This window comes from Bubalus kerabau, chromosome 20, assembly GCF_029407905.1.
Source record: "Bubalus kerabau isolate K-KA32 ecotype Philippines breed swamp buffalo chromosome 20, PCC_UOA_SB_1v2, whole genome shotgun sequence".
Lineage (NCBI taxonomy): Eukaryota > Metazoa > Chordata > Mammalia > Artiodactyla > Bovidae > Bubalus > Bubalus kerabau.
Window position 1 is genome coordinate 5,243,870 of NC_073643.1, and position 19,065 is coordinate 5,262,934.

Sequence of the window (19,065 nt, forward strand, 5' to 3'; positions counted from 1 at the left end):
TGGAACCATTGAAGTGTAGTTGATTTAAAATGTTGTGTTAACAGTTTAAAATTTAAAGTGTGTTAATTTCAAGTGTACAAGAAAGTGATTCATTTACATTTATATACATTTTCTTTTTTAAATTCTTTTCCATTAGAGGTTATTATAAGATACTGAGTATATAAATCCTTTTTATTTACCTGTTTTGTATATAGTAGTGTGTATCTGTTAATCCCAAACTTCTATTCATCTGTACTGCCTCCACTGATTACAGTTCTATTAAAGTGAAGACAATCAATTTTGCAGTTATCTGTGGATGAACGAATCACAAGCTGATACATGAAGCCTGAAATGAAAGATTATTTGAGGGCAGTTGACTGGATTAATTGTTAATCTTATGGCTTTAAAAAAGGTAAAAACAAATCTTTTTGTCTCAATGTGTAAGAGGAAAGACAGGCCAGGAGAAAGCCATTCTCATTAATAAAGAAGCGAGAGACAAAGTTAATTTTAAAGCTGAAGCGGATAGATGAGAACACTTTATAAGAAAAATGAGGACATTCGGTATTGACACCTAGAAAGTAATAAAGAGGAAACTGAAAGAATAGAGGGAAGAGGAAGGCATAGGCACGACATCCCTACTCTGATTTTCAACCTCATGTGGGGTAAAATAAATCCATTGTCCTAAGACTTTTTGTAATATTTATTTTTATTTATTTGTTTGATTTTATCAAGTCTTAGTTGTAACATGTGGGATCTAATTCCCCAACCAGAGGTTGAACCAGGGCCCCCTGCAGTGTCACTGTGGAGTCCTGGCCACTGGACACTACGGAAGTCCTAGGACGTCCTTGAATAATGATACTTCTGTTTGCAATGAGAACATAGATGTGGCTGTCAAAGGCAAGCATGTTTCTAAGAAGGATTCTTTTGAGTGGAACTGGAGACCTCTAATAAAGTCGTACTTTGCCTTTGTAGGAACTTACTCCTTTTTCCAACAGGCAGCTAAAGCAAGCTGCAGCCAACAGTGGTGTCACTTCACCAGTTTCATCGAAACTTATTTTTTGCAGGCCTATATGTGGTCAAGCAAAACAAATATTTAAACAAAATCATTTGGTGATTGCATTTGTCTATGAAGACAATAAAATCAGGTCAGTACATCTGCTATTGTTTATGGCAGAGGTTGGCAAACTTCTTCTGCAAATGGCCAGATAACATACATTTTGGGGCTTTACAGGCCACAGGGTTTGTCACACACACAGTAAATCCCCTACATACAAATATTCAATTTGTGACCTTTCAAAGACAAGAACGTGCATTCCAACATCAGGTGTGAGTGAAGCTGCAGCTTGCCCTCAGTCTCCTATTGCTGACGATCCTCCAGCTTTATCGTCCCTCCCCTCCACTCCCTCCTCTAGTCAGTAACTCTGCTTGCCTGTTCACTCGATGACAGCCCGTGTGACAGCTGTTTTACTGTACTACTGCGCTTTTCATTTTTGTTGTTGTTCAGCTGCTCGGTCGTGTCTGACTTTTTGCGACCCCACGGACTGCAGCACACTAGGCTTCCCTGTCCTTCACCATCTCCCAGATCCTGCTCAAACTCGTGCATTGAGTTGGTGATGCCATCCAACCATCTCATCCTCTCTCATCCCCTTTTCATCCTGCTTTCAATCTCTTCCAGCATCAGGGTCGTTTCTAATGAGTTGGCTCTTCGCATCAGGTGGCCAAAGTATTGGAGCTTCAACTTCAGAGTCAGTCCTTCCAATAAATATTCAGGGTTGATTTCCTTTAGGCTGGACTGGTTGGATCTCCTTGCAGTCCAAGGGACTCTCAAGAATCTTCTCCAACACCACAGTTCAAACGCATCAATTCTTTGGTGCTCAACTTTCTTTATAGTCCAACTCTCACATCCAGGACATGACTCCTGGAGAAACCATAGCTTTGACTCTATGGACCTTTGTTGACAAAGTAATGTCTCTGCTTTTTAATATGCTGTCATAGCTTTTCTTCTAGGGAGCAAGCATCTTTTAATTTCATGGCTGCAGTCATCATCCACAGTGATTTTGGAGCCCTCAAAAATAAAGTCTGTCACTGTTTCCATTGTTTTTCTGTCTATTTGGCATGAAGTGATAGGACCAGATGCCATGATGTTAGTTTTTTGAATGTTGAGTTTTAACCCAACTTTTTCACTCTCTTCTTTGACCTTCATCAAGAGGCTCTTTAATTCCATGTCCAGTTCTAACTGTTGCTTCTTGATCTACAAACAGGTTTCTCAGGAAGCAGAAAAGATAGTCTGGAATTCCCATCCCTTTAAGAATTTTCCACACTTTGTTATGATCCACACAGTCAAAGGCTTTAGCATAGTCAATGAAGCAGAAGTTGATGTTTCTCTCTAATTCTCTTGCTTTTTCCATGATCCAACAGATGTTGACATTTTGATCTCTGGTTTCTGTGCCTTTTCCAGCTTGTACATCTGGAAGTTCTTGGTTCACGTACTGTTGAAGCCTCACTTGAGCATTACCTTGCTAGCATGTGAAATGAGCACAATTGTATGGTAGTTTGAACCTTCTTTGGCATTTTTCCTCTTTGGGATTGGAATAAAACTGACCTTTTCCAGTCCTGTGGCCACTGCTGAGTTTTCCAAATTTGCTGGCATATTGAGTGCAGCACTTTCACACCATCATCTTTTAGGATTTGAAATAGCTCAGCTGGAATTCCATCACCTCCACTAGCGTTGTTTGTAGTAATGCTTTCTATGGGGAAGGAAATGGCAAAACCCACTCCAGTATTCTTGCCTGGAGAATCCCATGGACAGTGGAGTTGGCAGGGAACAGTCCACAGGGTCACAAAGAATCGGACACAACTGAGCGACTAAGCACCAGCACAAAGCTTCCTGAGGCCCACTTGCCTTCACACTCCAGGATGTCCGGCTCTAGGTGAGTGACCACATCTTTGTGGTTATCCGGGTCATTAAGACCTTTTTGTATAGTTCTTCTGTGTTCTTGCCACCTCTTCTTAATATCTCTTGCTTCTATAAGGTCCATACTGTTTCTGTCCTTTATTGTGCCCATCTTTGCATGAAATGTTCTCTTGCTATCTCTTGAAGAGATCTCTATTGTTTTCCATTTCATTGTTTTCCTCTATTTCTTTGCATTGTTTACTTACTCTTATCTGTTTTTGCTATTCTTTGAAACTCTGCATTCAGATGGATATCTTTTCTTTTCTCCTTTGCCTTTCCCTTCTCTTAATTGTTCAGCTATTTGTAAGGCCTCCTTTTGCCTTGCTGCATTTTTTCTCCCTCTTGGGGATTGTTTTGGTCACCTCCTCCTGTTCAGTGTTATGAGCCTCCGTTCATAGCTTGATACCTAGGCTAACTTTGTTGGACTTAACAAACAAATCAGACTATGAACATGCTCTTGGAACAGTGCTCATTTATGTGTAAGAGATTTACTGTACTAACTGCTGTTGTAGCACAAAGCAGCCATAGAGAGTCGATAAACAGATAGGTATGTCATGTTCCAGTCCAGGTTTATTGGAAAAAAAAAAAAAAAAAAAAAAACAGCTGCTGAATTTGGCCTGCAGATCATAGTTTGCTGATACCTGACCTAGAATATCTGGGAGCCTGGGATGTAGGCCCAAAGTTATTGTTCCAGAAACAGTTTACCAATGATGCTATGAAAAAGATTCAGAGGCTTAGAAAGTAGAAGTTGTTAGTTGAATTAAATTTACGGTAAAGAATGTTAGCTGATCTATTTACCAGCATGCTTCTACATAATTGTGATTCTTCAAGACTGCAAATATTGTGTCTAGCCCTGTACTTTTAACAATTAATGTACTTAATGGTATGCACTTTGCCCACTACATGCAGATATGTATTTTTGGGAAGTAATACGTTAAAAATAAGACCTCCCTAACTTATGCCTTGTCCTTTTCTGCTCTTGAATTCTAAAATGTATTTTATTAGTTATTCCTCTTCACAAAAAGAAGACATAGTGAAAATTGAATTGGGAAAGAGAGGAAATAAATCATCTCAGAAGTAGAACTAATTAAGAGATTCAAGCCTGAAGGAGTAGAATGAGGAAGGGTCAAAATTTTAAATGATAGAAAACTTATTCATGAATATATATGTTTATTTAAGTGATCAATTAAAGCCCTGCTGCTGCTAAGTCACTTCAGTTGTGTCCGACTCTGCGTGACCCCATAGACGGAAGCCCACCAGGCTCTCCTGCCCCTGGGATTCTCCAGGCAAGAACACTGGAGTGGGTTGCCATTTCCTTCTCCAATGCATGAAAGTGAAAAATGAAAGTGAAGTCACTCAGTCGTGTCTGACTCTTAGCAACCCCATGGACTGCAACCCACCAGGCTCCTCCATCCATGGGATTTTCCAGGCAAGGGCACTGGAGTGGGGTGCCATTGCCTTCTCCGAATTAAAGCCCTATTGTGTGCTAGACTTCAAGACTGGCACTGTAAAGGGCAAAGAAAGTGTAAAAATGTGTCAGGATTTTCTTCTTCAACAAGGAACACAGAAAAAGTGCATCCCTTATGGATGAAACTGAGAGATGTAACACAATTTGGAAAAATTAGTTTCTCTTTATATAAATACTGGGCATTCAGCTTTTGGCCTAGGGGAGTTTAGCCTAAAATGATTTAACCAAGCTTCATTTTTCAAGCAGAAGCTGAAAGGTGAGCATCTTTTTAATCCCAGTGAAACCTGTTGGTGAATATTGCAAAAAACCCTCAGTCTTCTTAATTCTTTATCTTTTCTTTTTTCCCCAGTGATAACCAACAGTAGTGGAAATGAAGGCCAAAACAAAGTTGTTGGTCTTCCATAGCATTTTAAATGTCTCTGATGAAGGAAGGTGGAAATACAAGGTTGACAACCTTAACAGTATGAAGATTCAAAATCTATCTGCCTTTAACTTTTAAATGATTATCAGGTGGCAGGAAATGGTATCCTGTGCAAACTAGTATATATAAGATGGATAAACAACAAGGACCTACTGTAAAGCACAGGGAACTATATTCAATGTCCTGTGATAAACCAGAATGGAAAATAATATTTATGTGTATGTGTGTGTGTGTGTGTGTGTGTGTGTAGCAACTGAGTCACTTTGCAGTACAATAGAAATTAACACAATGTTGTATTGGGTTGGCCAAAAAGTTCATTCAGGGTTTTGCATATGATGGTCTAGAAAAGCCTAAATGAACTTTTTTGCCATCCCAATAAACCAATCATACTTTAATAAAATCAAAAATAAAAAAAATGAGATTGTACTCAATATTTTGTAATAACTTATGGCTCAGACATTAAACAATCTGCCTGCAATGCAGGAAACTCGGGCTCAATCCTGGGTCAGGAAGATCTCCTGGAGAAGGGCATGGCCACCCACTCCAGTACTCTTGCCTGGAGAATTCCATGGACGGAGGGGCCTGGCAGGCTACAGTCCATGGGATCACAAAAGTCAGACAGGAGTGAGGATCTTTCACTTTCATAAGGGAAAAGAATCTGAAAAAGAATGGGTGTACACCTTGCTGTATACCTGAATCTAAAATAATGCTGAAAATCAACTATAGTTGAATTAAAAAAATTTTTTAAAGAAATGGTATCATAGAATATTACAGTCCTTTGTCTTGTCTCTATCACACAGTTCAGTTCAGTCACTGTCATGTCCAACTCTTTGCAACCCCAGGGACTGCAGCAAGCCAGGCTTCCCTGTCCACTACCAACTCCTGAAGCTTGCTCATATTTATGTCCATTGAGTTGGTGATGCCATCCAACCATCTCATTCTTAGTCATCCCCTTCTCCTCCTGACTTCAGTTTTTCCCAGCATCAGGGTCTTTTCCAATGAGTCAGTTCTTTGTATCAGGTGGCCAAAGTATTGGGGTTTCAGCTTCAGCATCAGTCCTTCCAATGAATATTCAGGACTGATTTCCTTTAAGACAGATTGGTTGGATCTCCTTGCAGTCCAAGGGACTCTCAAGAGTCTTCTCCAACACCACAGTTCAAAAGCATCAATTCTTTGGTGCTCAACTTTCTTTATAGTCCAACTCTTCACATCCATACATGACTACTGGAAAAACCGTAGCTTTGACTAAATGGACCTTTGTTGGCAAAGTAATATCTCTGCTTTTTAATATGCTTTTCTTCCAAGGAGCAAGTGTCTTTTAGTTTCATGGCCACAGTCACCATCTGCAGTGATTTTGGAGCCCAAGAAAATAAAGTCTGTCACTGTTTCCCTTGTTTTGCCATCTATTTGCCATGAAGTGGTAGGACCAGATGCCATGATTAAACTTTTTTTTTAATTAAAAAAAAACTTTAAATATAAAATCTCAGATTTTTTTTTGTTATTACAGAACATGTCAAATTGATGATATGCCCCACTTCTGGTGTGGAGACCAGCAATGAAGTGTAGTGGGGTAGGGGTAACAGTGAAGCCTGGTACATGTTATGGATTGAGTTTTGAGCCCAAAAAGTGATGAAAGTCCTAACTCCCCATGACCTCAGAATGTGGCATTATCTGGAAAAAGGTCTTTACAAAGGGAATTGAGTTAAAATGAGGGCATCAGAGTGGGTTCTAATGCAGTATGACTGGTGCCCTTCCTTATTAAAAGGGGAAATGTAGACACAGAGAAAGACAGACATGCACACAGGGTGTATGCCATGTGAAAATGAAGGCAGAGATCAGATCAGGATGAGGAATCTAAAACCAGGGGACACCAAAGATGGCCAGCAAATCAGCAGAGGCTAGGTGACCCTTCACAGCCCTCAGAAAGAAAAGCAACACCTGATCACATCTGCATTTCGAGCTTCAGTCCTGGATGCAAAACCTGCCTGTTGTTTAAGCGACTCTGTTTGTGGTACTTTGTCACAGCCCAGGCATTTGGGATAAGGCAGGTCAAGCCAAGGAGATATGTTGACATGCACAGTTCTCTACAATTTTGAAAGATCATCATTTTACATTTTACAAGACCACCTAGTTATTTCCATTTTTTGAGGGATTATTTAGTATGTTGACAGCATGGAGGAAGGGGTGAATCTTATTTTAGGTTAACATCTGTCCCTTTTGGCATGGCTGAAATGAACATGGTTTCATCTGTTCCTTGGTCATCAATCCCTACAGACCACTGTCTTTTTATTTCTTTATTCTAATGGGGCGTCTACAAGTCTAGATCTCTGCCATCAACTTTCTTTACTGTCTGGGTTACAGGAAGTAATTCATATTTTTTTTCAGGTGGCTTAGGGTGATGGACAACTGATTAGGGCTGTTCAAAATCTTTTACTACCTGTTTAGAATATGAGGGTGTATGGACCTCATCTAACTGCCAAGGTTAGGGTTAGGGTCACTTGGGAACTATAGGGGGCTGTTTTGGGCTTTTGCCTATACTCATTACCTGAACATTTCTACTCTCTCTTTCTGAGTGCATTTTGCCTTTGTATTTAATAGTGAGACTTACTGCCTTCTTGGGCTGTACTTGGTTGTAAACCAATATGAGTTTCCTGGATTCTTTATATCAATTTCTTGTTCTTGGAATTTGGGTATTTGATTAATGCCAGTGGGGAGATTTCCCAGGTTCCAACAAGTGCAGATTCATCATTCTTTTTAAGTACATATGGAACTTTTATGAAAATTGACAGTAAATAGGTCCAAACACAAGTCTCATCAAGTATCAAATGGCTGTTGGATTTCCCTCATGGTCCAGTGGCTAAGATTCTGTGCTACCAATGTAGGGGCTCAGGTTTGATTCCTGGTCAGGGAACTAGATCCCACATGCTGCAACTAAGAGTTCACATGCCGAAATGAAGACTAAAGATCCCACATGCTGAATCTGAGACCTGCTACAGCCAAATAAATAAATATGTATTTTTCAAAAGTGAGTTTAAAAATTTGTAAATGACTATTCATTCAGAGTATTTTTCTCTGATGAAAATTACATTTTTGCTAGAAATCAAATAGCATAAAATTATAAGAAAGCCCATGTGTTTGAAAATTTTAAAAAGTCACTTCATATTTGTGTTATAATTTTCATATCTTTTCCTTTCTCTTTCCACAGAATTTCTAATTGCCTTTGGTTTTTGTTGGTATTGATGAAAAAAAAAATTGTCTTTTGCATACTCTCAAGTTAACTGGGAACTTTGGTGATATTTTGTGTTATTTCTCCTTTTTTTCCTCAGAGACATTTCTTCTAAAACACTTCAGACCCTGCTTCATTCAGGATGGGGTATTCTCTAAGTCTCCTGCCTAGCTCCCATCCTGGGTTGGACCTTTATTTCCTGAAACTTTATTTTTTTTCTCTTTCTTATGTTCTTAGTTGCTTTGCTAACAATATCTTCAGTAATTCCCCCAAAAGCAAGACATACATTTTCCGAGTTTCTGTATGTCTAGTTGAGACTTCGTTCCTCTGTCACATTTGATTGATATTTTGGTAAATTACAGAATTCTAGAATTAAAACAGAATGTTTTATAACTTTGACAGCATTGATCCATTTTCTTCTAACATGAAGAAAGACAGGTGAAAAAATTCTACTGTGTTTGATTCTTTTATAGGTAATCTATATACTTACCTGGAGTTTTTCTTTCTTTATAGACATTTTAAGAATCCTCTTGTTCTCCTTGAAGTTTCAAGTTAATGAGAATTTTTCTGAGTCTAGGACTTTTTATATCATCTTCTTAGCAGTTCTTATGCCCTTTAAGCCCCAAACACATTTTCTTTTATACCTCAAGGACATTATTTTATTTCTTTAATAATTTCCTTTCTTTCAAATTTTGTTTTTCTGTTCTTCTTAAATAAGTTCCTGCTGGTTTGATTTAGGCTGATTATTTCTCCATGTCTCACGTATCCTCCATCCTGTATTTTGCCTTTGAGTATAGTGTTGTTGTTGTTGAGTTGCTAAGTCATGTCTGACTCTTTGTGACCTCATGGACTGTAGCATGGCATGACTTGTAGCTTCACTGAGTTTCGCAAGTGCCTTAGCCGTGAAAAGGCTGTGATCCATGAAGGAGGTTGAGTGTAGTGATTAAGAGCAAGGGATGGGGAGCCAGACTCACGCAGTTTGGCCCTAGTTGGGTCTTCCTTTATCAGTTCTGGTTTAAAGTGGATCACTGGTTTAGTGCTTTACCTATTTTACAACTCCCCGGTGGTGCTAGTGGTAAAGAACCTGCCTGCCCGTGCTTAAATGTGTTAACGTTTCTTATCTGATGATCCCTTTATGTTGCATGTGCTTTTTGTTAAATATTGCATAAATATATACATATTGTATACATATGTACATCTCAGTGTGTCATGAAGGACAGTGTTTATAGGTTTTCAGTCTACCAGCTTGAACTAGAAGCTTCTTTTAATTTTGAGTTCATTGAGTTTACACTGAGTACATTATTTTTAATCGTTTCTACCTTCTAAATCTATAAATTAGTTAAATCATTACTTGCTTTTCTCTGTTATGCTCCAGAGGTTTTTGTTTTTGTTTTTTTAAATTAATGTATTTTGCGCTGAGTTTTTGTTGCTGCCTGCCTGCTTTCTCTAGTTGCAGTGAGCAGGGGTTGCTTTTCTTTGTGATGCATGGGCTGCTTACGGCAGTGGCGTCTCTTGCTGTGGAGCATGGGGTCTAGAGCACGTGGGCTCAGTAGTTGTGGTACAAGGGCTTAGTTGCCCTACAGCATGTGGGATTGTCCCAGACTGGGGGTCAAACCTGTGTCCCCTGTCTTGGCAAGCAAACTCTTTACCACTGGACCACCAGAGAAGTATCCTGCATCAGAGTTTTTATTGTTATTTGTTCTCTCTCTATGCTTTTATTTATAACTCACTTCTGATGATTTGTTTTTGTTTTTCTTCATTTTCTCCTGTAGAGCCATGACTTTGTTGTTGTTATTCAGTCACTAAGTGATGTCCCAGTTTTTGCACCCTCATAGACTGTGGCACCCCAGCTTCCTCCGTCCTCCACTATTGATAGCTTATGGTGAACGATGTTGGATTCGTGATCTCCAAAGAAGATTTAGCATCAGGACCAGGGACCAGGCTTGATCACTCAAGAGCTTTTGTGTGGCAGAGTTTTATTAAAGTAAGAAAAGGGACAGAGAAAGTGTTGACTAAAAAAAATGTACAACTTGAGAGTTGTGAGTTAAGTTTTATTTGGGGCAAAATGAGAACTGCAGCCCAGGAGGCAGCATCTCAGATAGCTCTGAGAGACTGCTCCAAGGTTTTGGTGAAGGGGGAGTGCAATGCCGTGAAGCACTCATTTTACAAAAGGATCTGATGTCACCATGAAGGGATTTAGTGCTTCTCTAAATATGCGGAGATGAAAGGACTGAGATAATAAAATCTGTTCTTAAAAAGATCCAACCATCTAAAGACCTGTCCCACCAGATTCCCTGGAGCACAGAGTGCCTCCCTCCACCCCCCCTCAGGGGTTGCTGAAGGTCAACAGCTATAGCAGCATGGGGCTCAAGTAGAGGCAGATGGCAAATGTCTTTGTTGTTCAGTCATTGGCCATGCTCTTGGTTAGTGCCAATTTGTAGTTGACACAGCCCCCTTGTGGTCATAAATCTGACCATACTTTGGGGGGCATTTCATGACCATTTTGTCCCACGTTGCTGGAAAGGATCGTTTCCAGTTCTGAAGAAGGTTTTTGTTGATAAGACACTCAATGTGCTATTACTGGACTAGGTCTAGTAGTCAAAAGATCTCTAATAGTCAAAGATCTCTGGACACCTGTCTTCTAGTTATGGTCCAGGAAAGTATTCCCTCTTGTTGCATCTTTTCATACCTAGAGTTACATTATTAAAATCATTCATCATATATTGAGCTATACATTTGATCAACTGCTTCAAGTCTAGTCATCATTTCCATTGGAGGCTCAGTCATACACCTTGGTAATACAAGAAATAATAATCTTGTGAAACAAGCAAAATACAAATGGTATAGTTAATAACATTAGTGGAATTAAAGGTAAATATTTTAGCCATGAACCTCCCATACCAAACCAGTTTTTTTTTTTTTTTTTTAAAGATCATCAAGACTAGGGAATGGGTTACTTAAAACAGAAATCTAATTTTTCATGTGGTTCAAATGTGTTACATTAAAGGATTTATCAGGTATAAAAATATAGCATTCAGTTTGAATTATTTCACAGATATCTCCCTGAGATGCTGTAAGGTGTCAAGGCCTTGCAGCTGTATAGCACTGCCTTTCTCATCATAGAGATCTCAGAATTCAATAGGCTAATAGTCACATTACTGTCATTTAAAGCTAATGAAAGTTAAGGCTTCGATGTGGCCCAATTACATCCTCTAACCCCAACGAAGGTAGACACACACACACACACACACACACACACACACAGAAACAACTGCTAAATGGTCATGCCAGTAAAATACAGATCTTTGACCCATTGGGATCATACCAGTGGTAGATTGGTTAACATGTATGACCTTAAATTAATGGGAATTCCAGGCTATACCTTCGTATCCATCCCTGTAGATGTGAAGGCCCTAAACTAGTGCCACAAATCCACTGAGTTCCATACCAATCACTCTCTCTAAGGGTAATAATAGACATAGTTCATAAAGTACCCAGTCTTGCATCATAATTACCATGCTAATCATTTTAGTATGACTTAAGGCAATGGCACCCCACTCCAGTACTCTTGCCTGGAAAATCCCATGGACAGAGGAGCCTGGTGGGCTGCAGTCCATGGGGTCGCTAAGAGTCGCAAACGACTGAGCGACTTCACTTTCACTTTTCACTTTGATGCATTGGATAAGGAAATGGCAACCCACTCCATTGTTCTTGCCAGGAGAATCCCGGGGACAGGGGAGCCTGGTGGGCTGCCATCTATGGGGTCGCACAGAGTCGGACAGGAATGAAGCGACTTAGCAGCAGCAGCAGCAGCAGCAGCAACCCTTCCCGACATAGAGGTGTTTTTAAACTTTAATGACCGTAGTCTGGTGTTAACCGTGTAGATCCACCCCATAATTGTGGGAGTTTTCCTTTTAATAGATGAGAGGTTAATTTTTTTTTTTTTTACTGGGACTTGGCTCATCACTCTGATTGAGTTTGAATGATCCTAAGAGAAAACTTAAATCTGTGGCCAGCATCAGAGCAGGTATTATTAATTGGCCAGGTGACAGGATCCCATCTAGTAATATCATGAATAGATAGAACAGGACTGAACACCCATCTAAAATAAATTTCCTAGGGGGTATCCAATCAGAGCCCTAGAGAACAGAAATCCACCAAGGTAACCCAGAAGTACTAGGCACAGGTAATTGGCCACAACCCAACAATGACATTGCGTTTTAAACTAGCATAGAATCATGTCCATGATAGAAAATATTTGATTGACAGGCATAGGTCCAAAGAATCAATAAAACATTATAAATGATCGTACAAGTCTGATTAGCATCTTGGGCAAGCTGTCAACTTCTGATGCTGTCTTCTTCTCATCCTCTGTTTGAACATTGCTTTAAGGTGAGTCTGAGGTCAGCGGTCCTCTCTATGGACCAGTCCATCTTAGGGATCTTTGGAAGTGGGAGTTAACCCAAGAGTCAGTTTCCCTTCAGTTTCACTGGGCGTGAGCTAGTTTAAAGTACCTGATAGAAAGGTCCTTCCATCCAGATTGGAGACAGTTACTTAAATTATGCCTTCTTCCAGTCTTGATTGCAAGTCATGTATGAGGCATCTGATCTTCATCCAAAGACAGATTACTAAGATAAGCTTCAGAAACAACCCTAGAATGTCCTTTAATAATTCAATTTAAGTTTACAGTAATATACCCTAACAGCAAAGAACTATCCAGGAAATGATTCTTAATAGATACATAGCTCCATTAACAAACTGGGATTTAACATTCATTGAAACATCTCTTTCTCCCTAAAATCACCATCATATTTTACCAAATATAACCTAATTAAGACCTGTTTGTAATATAGGTCTGGTCTCAATAAACTTGGCCTGATGATTTATATAACCATAATCGATCATAGACTTTTTTGCTTTGCTGAGACTTTTATAGTCTCAGACTGAACTTTTAAAATAAAACCTTTCATGGCTAGGAAAGTCATGCCAAAGGCTTATGACAGATTTTGCCTAACAGATCTAAGTAAATTCGTCCCTTCTCAAGGTCTCCAAAATTCCTTGAGATTTCTGTACCTGTCACTGAGATAACCTTCCTAATTTATCTGATAAAGTAACTGGAAACTAAGAGCTTCCAATCTCTGGAGGGTTCAGATAGAGAGAAAAGATAAATGTTTCAATTTGTTTATAAAATATAATTTTAACAAATTACTGTCATAAATAGTTTGAGGGGAAGGTTTTTTTTTTTTTTTTTTCCTTACACCTGGAAAACACAGATTCAAATCAGTAATTTTCCAGTTAGAAACCTTAAAAGTTATAAGCATATTCACCAGTTCATTCAGTCCTTTTGTTAACCTTTGTGAAGTTATCAGGTTTTCTATTAGAATCCTTATCCAGTTCAGAAACTGGTATTTATCCAAAAGTACTTTTTTTAAATAAATATTTTTGAAGAGGCAAAACTTGGTTAGTGCTATGGGCAATATTTTGAGATGGTAACTAGAATTATGCCTGATAACATTTTACCCAAACATATCAGAATTTTAGGAACTCCATACAGTTTCTAGGATATCTATATTAGTAACATTTACCATACAATATAACCCAAGACATATTACTCACTTGACAATACCCCCCCACCCCATGTAATTTTGTATGCACAGTGAATCTAATTAGTGTAATATCTCTCTTTTTCAGGGGCCCTGAAGCATCCCAAAGTTAGCTAGAAATCTTCTTCATTAGAATGAGTTAGAAAGCTTTGTCAACAAATATCAAAAAGTTTTAGAACACTCAGTCAGATATGATTATAGGTCAGTGTGAAACAATAACTATTCACTTAGCCAAAGTAACAATAAAGGATTTCAGAACAGATCATTTAAGAGATAAAGAAACTTAAACCTATTATCAAAGGCAGTTCAATATCTGAGGAAAAGGTGTCCTTTTAACAGAGAGAAAAGCTAATTTCAAGTTTTTGCACTAGCTTACTGTACTTAAAAGATAAACTTAATTAACTTTATTTTAAAATTAGTCCTAACCATATACAAAACTCTTTCCTCATGGTTCACTTTTCACAAACCCTAACACTTTCTGTCAACAAAAGAATTTGAAATGCAGTACTTGGATGCAATCGCAAAAACAACAGAATGATCTCTGTTTGTTTCCAAGGCAAACCATTCAATATCACAGTAATCCAAGTCTATGCCCCAACCAGTAACGCTAAAGAAGCTGAAGTTGAATGGTTCTATGAAGACCTACAAGACCTTTTAGAACGAATGAGAGAGTCATTTCCTAGGCAGGTTGATAGGAAATCTAGGGGTCCCCAAGGAGAGAGGGGTCTGGAATTCTCAAGGATGAAGAAAGGACAAACTTTTCACAGTCTTTGTAGACCAGGACCTGGGGACTGGAGTCGATGAAAATGAGGGGGTAACAGGCAGGAAGGCCAGGGGTCTCCAAATGGAGGAAATAGCCTGCAAGTGTCAGACATTTTCATCTCTCTTAAGCGGCAGGAGGAAACAAACTAGCAATATTTTTTTCCTTCTCTATACAAATTTAAAGGGAGGTTTCTCTTAAAATACTGTGTTGCCGTAATGACACCTGGTTTCACCTGAAGTTAGCTATTCTTGAGCCTAGAGATAACCAATGCCTTTTTCTTATGGAAATGTTTGTCTTAAGCTATGCTAAGGTACTATGCCTTTACCCCAAACTCTGTCTCCGAGTCGGTTCCGCCTCGGCCCAGAACCTACTTGACAAACCAGTATGTTATACTCAGATATTGTTCCCCTAATCTATGTAAATGAAACTATTTGTATAGTGGTCTGCCCTTCTTCAAGATTCAAGTTAATCATTTTATGGCCCAGGATAAACCATTTGGTGCCAAGATTATCCCAAAATGCATCTTATGGGTGAGGGGCCTGGTGCCATTCTGAATTTCAAGACATTTCTTTCTTTCATTAACAGACTGCTAGTGACTATATAACATCCAGCTGAAGACTAGCAGGGGGTACTCTTTCTGCCCCCTTCTGATGCCTATGTCAGAAGCTTTCTCTATTTCCTTTACACTTTAATAAAACTTTATTACACAAAAGCTCTGAGCGATCAAGCCTCGTCTCTGGCCCCGGATTGAATTCTTCTCCTCCGGGGGGCCAAGAATCCCAGTGTATTCGCGTGATTCAACAACAACCTTTCACTAACACCCCAAAAAGATGTCCTTTTCATTATAGGGGACTGGAATGCGAAAGTAGGAAGTCAAGAAACACCTGGAATAACAGGCAAATTTGGCCTTGGAATATGGAATGAAGTAGGGCAAAGACTAATAGAGTTTTGCCAAGAAAATGCACTGGTCATAGCAAACACCCTCTTCCAACAACACAAGAGAAGACTCTACACATGGACATCACCAGATGGTCAACAATGAAATCAGATTGATTATATTCTTTGCAGCCAAAGATGGAGAAGCTCTATACAGTCAACAAAAACAAGACCAGGAGCTGACTGTGGCTCAGATGATGAACTCCTTATTGCCAAATTCAGACTGAAATTGAAGAAAGTAGGGAAAACCACAAGACCATTCATGTATAACCTAAATCAAATCCCTTATGATGATACAGTGGAAGTGAGAAATAGATTTAAAGGACTAGATCCGATAGATGGAGTGCCTGATGAACTATGGTTGGAGGTTCGTGACATTGTACAGGAGACAGGGATCAAGACCATCCCTATGGAAAAGAAATGCAGAAAAGCAAAATGGCTATCCGGGGAGGCCTTACAAATAGCTGTGAAAAGAAGAGAAGCAAAAAGCAAAGGAGAAAAGGAAAGATACAAGCATCTGAATGCAGAGTTCCAAAGAATAGCAAGAAGACATAAGAAAGCCTTCTTCAGCGATCAATGCAAAGAAATAGAGGAAAATAACAGAATGGGAAAGTCTAGAGAGGTCTTTAAGAAAATTAGAGATACCAAGGGAACATTTCATGCAAAGATGGGCTCAATAAAGGACAGAAATGGTATGGACCTAACAGAAGCAGACAATGTTAAGAAGAGGTAGCAAGAATACACAGAAGAACTGTACAAAATAGATCTTCACGACCCAGATAATCATGATGGTGTGATCACTCACCTAGAGCCAGACATCCTGGAATGTGAAGTCAAGTGGGCCTTAGAAAGCATCACTACGAACAAAGCTAGTGGAGGTGACGGAATTCCAGTTGAGCTATTTCAAATCGTAAAATATGATGCTGTGAAAGTGCTGCACTCAATATGCCAGCAAATTTGGAAAACTCAGCAGTGGCCACAGGACTGGAAAAGGTCAGTTTTCATTCCAATCCCAAAGAAAGGCAATGCCAAAGAATGTTCACACTACCACACAATTGCACTCATCTCACACACTAGTCAAGTAATGCTCCCAATTCTCCAAGCCAGGCTTCAGCAATACGTGAACCGTGAACTTCCAGATGTTCAAGCTGGTTTTAGAAAAGGCAGAGGAACCAGAGATCAAATTGCCAACATCCGCTGGATCATGGAAAAAGCAAGAGAGTTCCAGAGAAACATCTATTTGTGCTTTATTGACTATGCCAAAGCGTTTGACTGTGTGGATCACAATAAACTGTGGAAAATTCTGAAAGAGATTGGCATACCAGACCACCTGACCTTCCTCTTGAGAAACCTGTATGTCAGGAAGCAACAGTTAGAACTGGACATGGAACAACAGACTGATTCCAAATAGGAAAAGGAGTTCGTCAAGGCTGTATATTGTCACCCTGTTTATTTCACTTATATGCAGAGTACATCATGAGAAATGCTGGGCTGGAAGAAGCACAAACTGGAATCAAGATTGCAGGGAGAAATATCAATAACCTCAGATATGCAGATGACACCACCCTTATGGCAAAAAGTGAAGAGGAACTCAAAAGCCTCTTGATGTAAATGAAACTGGAGAGTGAAAAAATTGGCTTAAAACTCAACATTCAGTATACGAAGATCATGGCATCTGGTCCCATCACTTCATGGGAAATAGATGGGGAAACAGTGGAAACAGTGTCAGACTTTATTTTGGGGGGCTCGAAAATCACTGTAGATGGTGACTGCAGCCATGAAATTAAAAGACGCTTGCTCCTTGGAAGAAAAGTTATGACCAACCTAGATAGCATATTGAAAAGCAGAGACATTACTTTGCCAACAAAGGTCCGTGTAGTCAAGGCTATGGTTTTTCCAGTGGTCATATATGGGTGTGAGAGTTGGACTGTGAAGAAAGCTGAGCACCAAAGAATTGATGCTTTTGAACTGTGGTGTTGGAGAAGACTCTTGCGAGTCCCTTGGACTGCAAGGAGATCCAACCAGTCCATTCAGAAGGAGATCAGCCCTGGGATTTCTTTGGAAGGAGTGATGCTAAAGCTGAAACTCCGGTACTTTGGCCACCTCATGCAAAGTGTTGACTCATTGGAAAAGACCCTGATGCTGGGAGGGATCGGGGGCAGGAGGAGAAGGGGACGACAGAGGATGAGATGGCTGGATGGCATCACTGACTCAATGGACATGAGTTTGAGTGAACTCCGGGAGTTGGTGATGGACAGGGAGGCCTGGCGTGCTGCAATTCATGGGGTCGCAAAGAGTCGGACATGGCTGAGTGGCTGGACTGAACTGAACTGAAAACTTTCTGTACCCATAACTGTGTTCTTCCATCCTACAAAACCACGTATAAGTCAGGCTTACTTTCTTTTTCCTTCACAAAATGCAGTTCCATTCCTCATGCTTTCTTTACTGAAAACACACTTCCTACTTCTCTTAAGCAACCAAAACTGACTTTGATATTAGCATTTTGTAGATTGGTGAGCATAAATATCAGTGATAATTTCTAAAACCTTTGTTTCTTAGAACAATTTAGGATAGAACCAAGCATAATTTTAATCCCAAATCTCTTAGTTTCTCTGTAAGAGGTAATTAGTGTTTAGTAGTAATGTTCTAAAATCTGATTTTATTTGGAAATGACTTAGCCATTCAATAGACTTCTAATACAGTTTAGCACAACCCTTAGAAGTTCAAGTTACCCCAATCTGCAGAGACTATTTTAGACAGACATTGCAATAATTATGCTTAATAGAGTTTATCTAAAGGCTCATATCTCATTTACATGTTTTTTTTTGGAAGTTTCTTCACTCAAGGTAATTTCCTGGCTGATAAACTTGTAACAGATATAATAATATTTAACTTATATTAAACCTAGGTACAATGAAAGTATTCTGCTTAATGTTAATTACTCTTAGACATGTCTACATTATTTAGAACAAATAAACGTTAGTATCAGGTATTTAACACTGAGTATTTCCCAGTTCACATGAACCTGGAAGTCATTTAGGTTAATTTCTCTTGTACTTAGAATTATTTGATTTGTAAATGCTTTTTTTTTTTTTTTTTGGCCAATTAGCTTATTTACGAACTGATTCAGCAATCAGCAATATTATCAAAAAACAAAGACACACACTGAGACATACATATATCCAGATAGACACAAGAGAATCTGTAGCTTCGTTTTCCAAACTTAGTTATGAATAAAAAATTGTTGGAATAAGATTTTAAAATGCTTTGTTCCCCATTTTTCCCTTTTGATTCAAGAATTAGATATGGTCTAGATAAGTGATCCAGAGAGCTCTGTTCTAAAGGTATAGAAGCAGGTATTTTTTCAGGGCAAGAATTCTTAAAGAGATAATTTTTTCTTCAAGCTTCCTCTGGAGTCTAAAGAATATTGTGACCACATTGTCAAAAATCGTATTTTGTGTGTGTGACTGTAGTTTATAGTCAAAATTTAGACCAGATAGTGTTCAACTTGGTCCTGATAACAAGGGCAGATTGGTCCCAGCAGGGATTGTGCCTCTGGGGAAGTAGGGGTCTTAGTTTGCTCAGCCCCAGGCTGTGGATTACAGGAGGACGTCCTGGACATAAGGGAACTTAAGTCCATTTTCATATTCTATGTCAATAAAGATGTAGTATTTTAGGCCATTTTTCTTGTCATTGAATCATAGCTGTAGATCGCA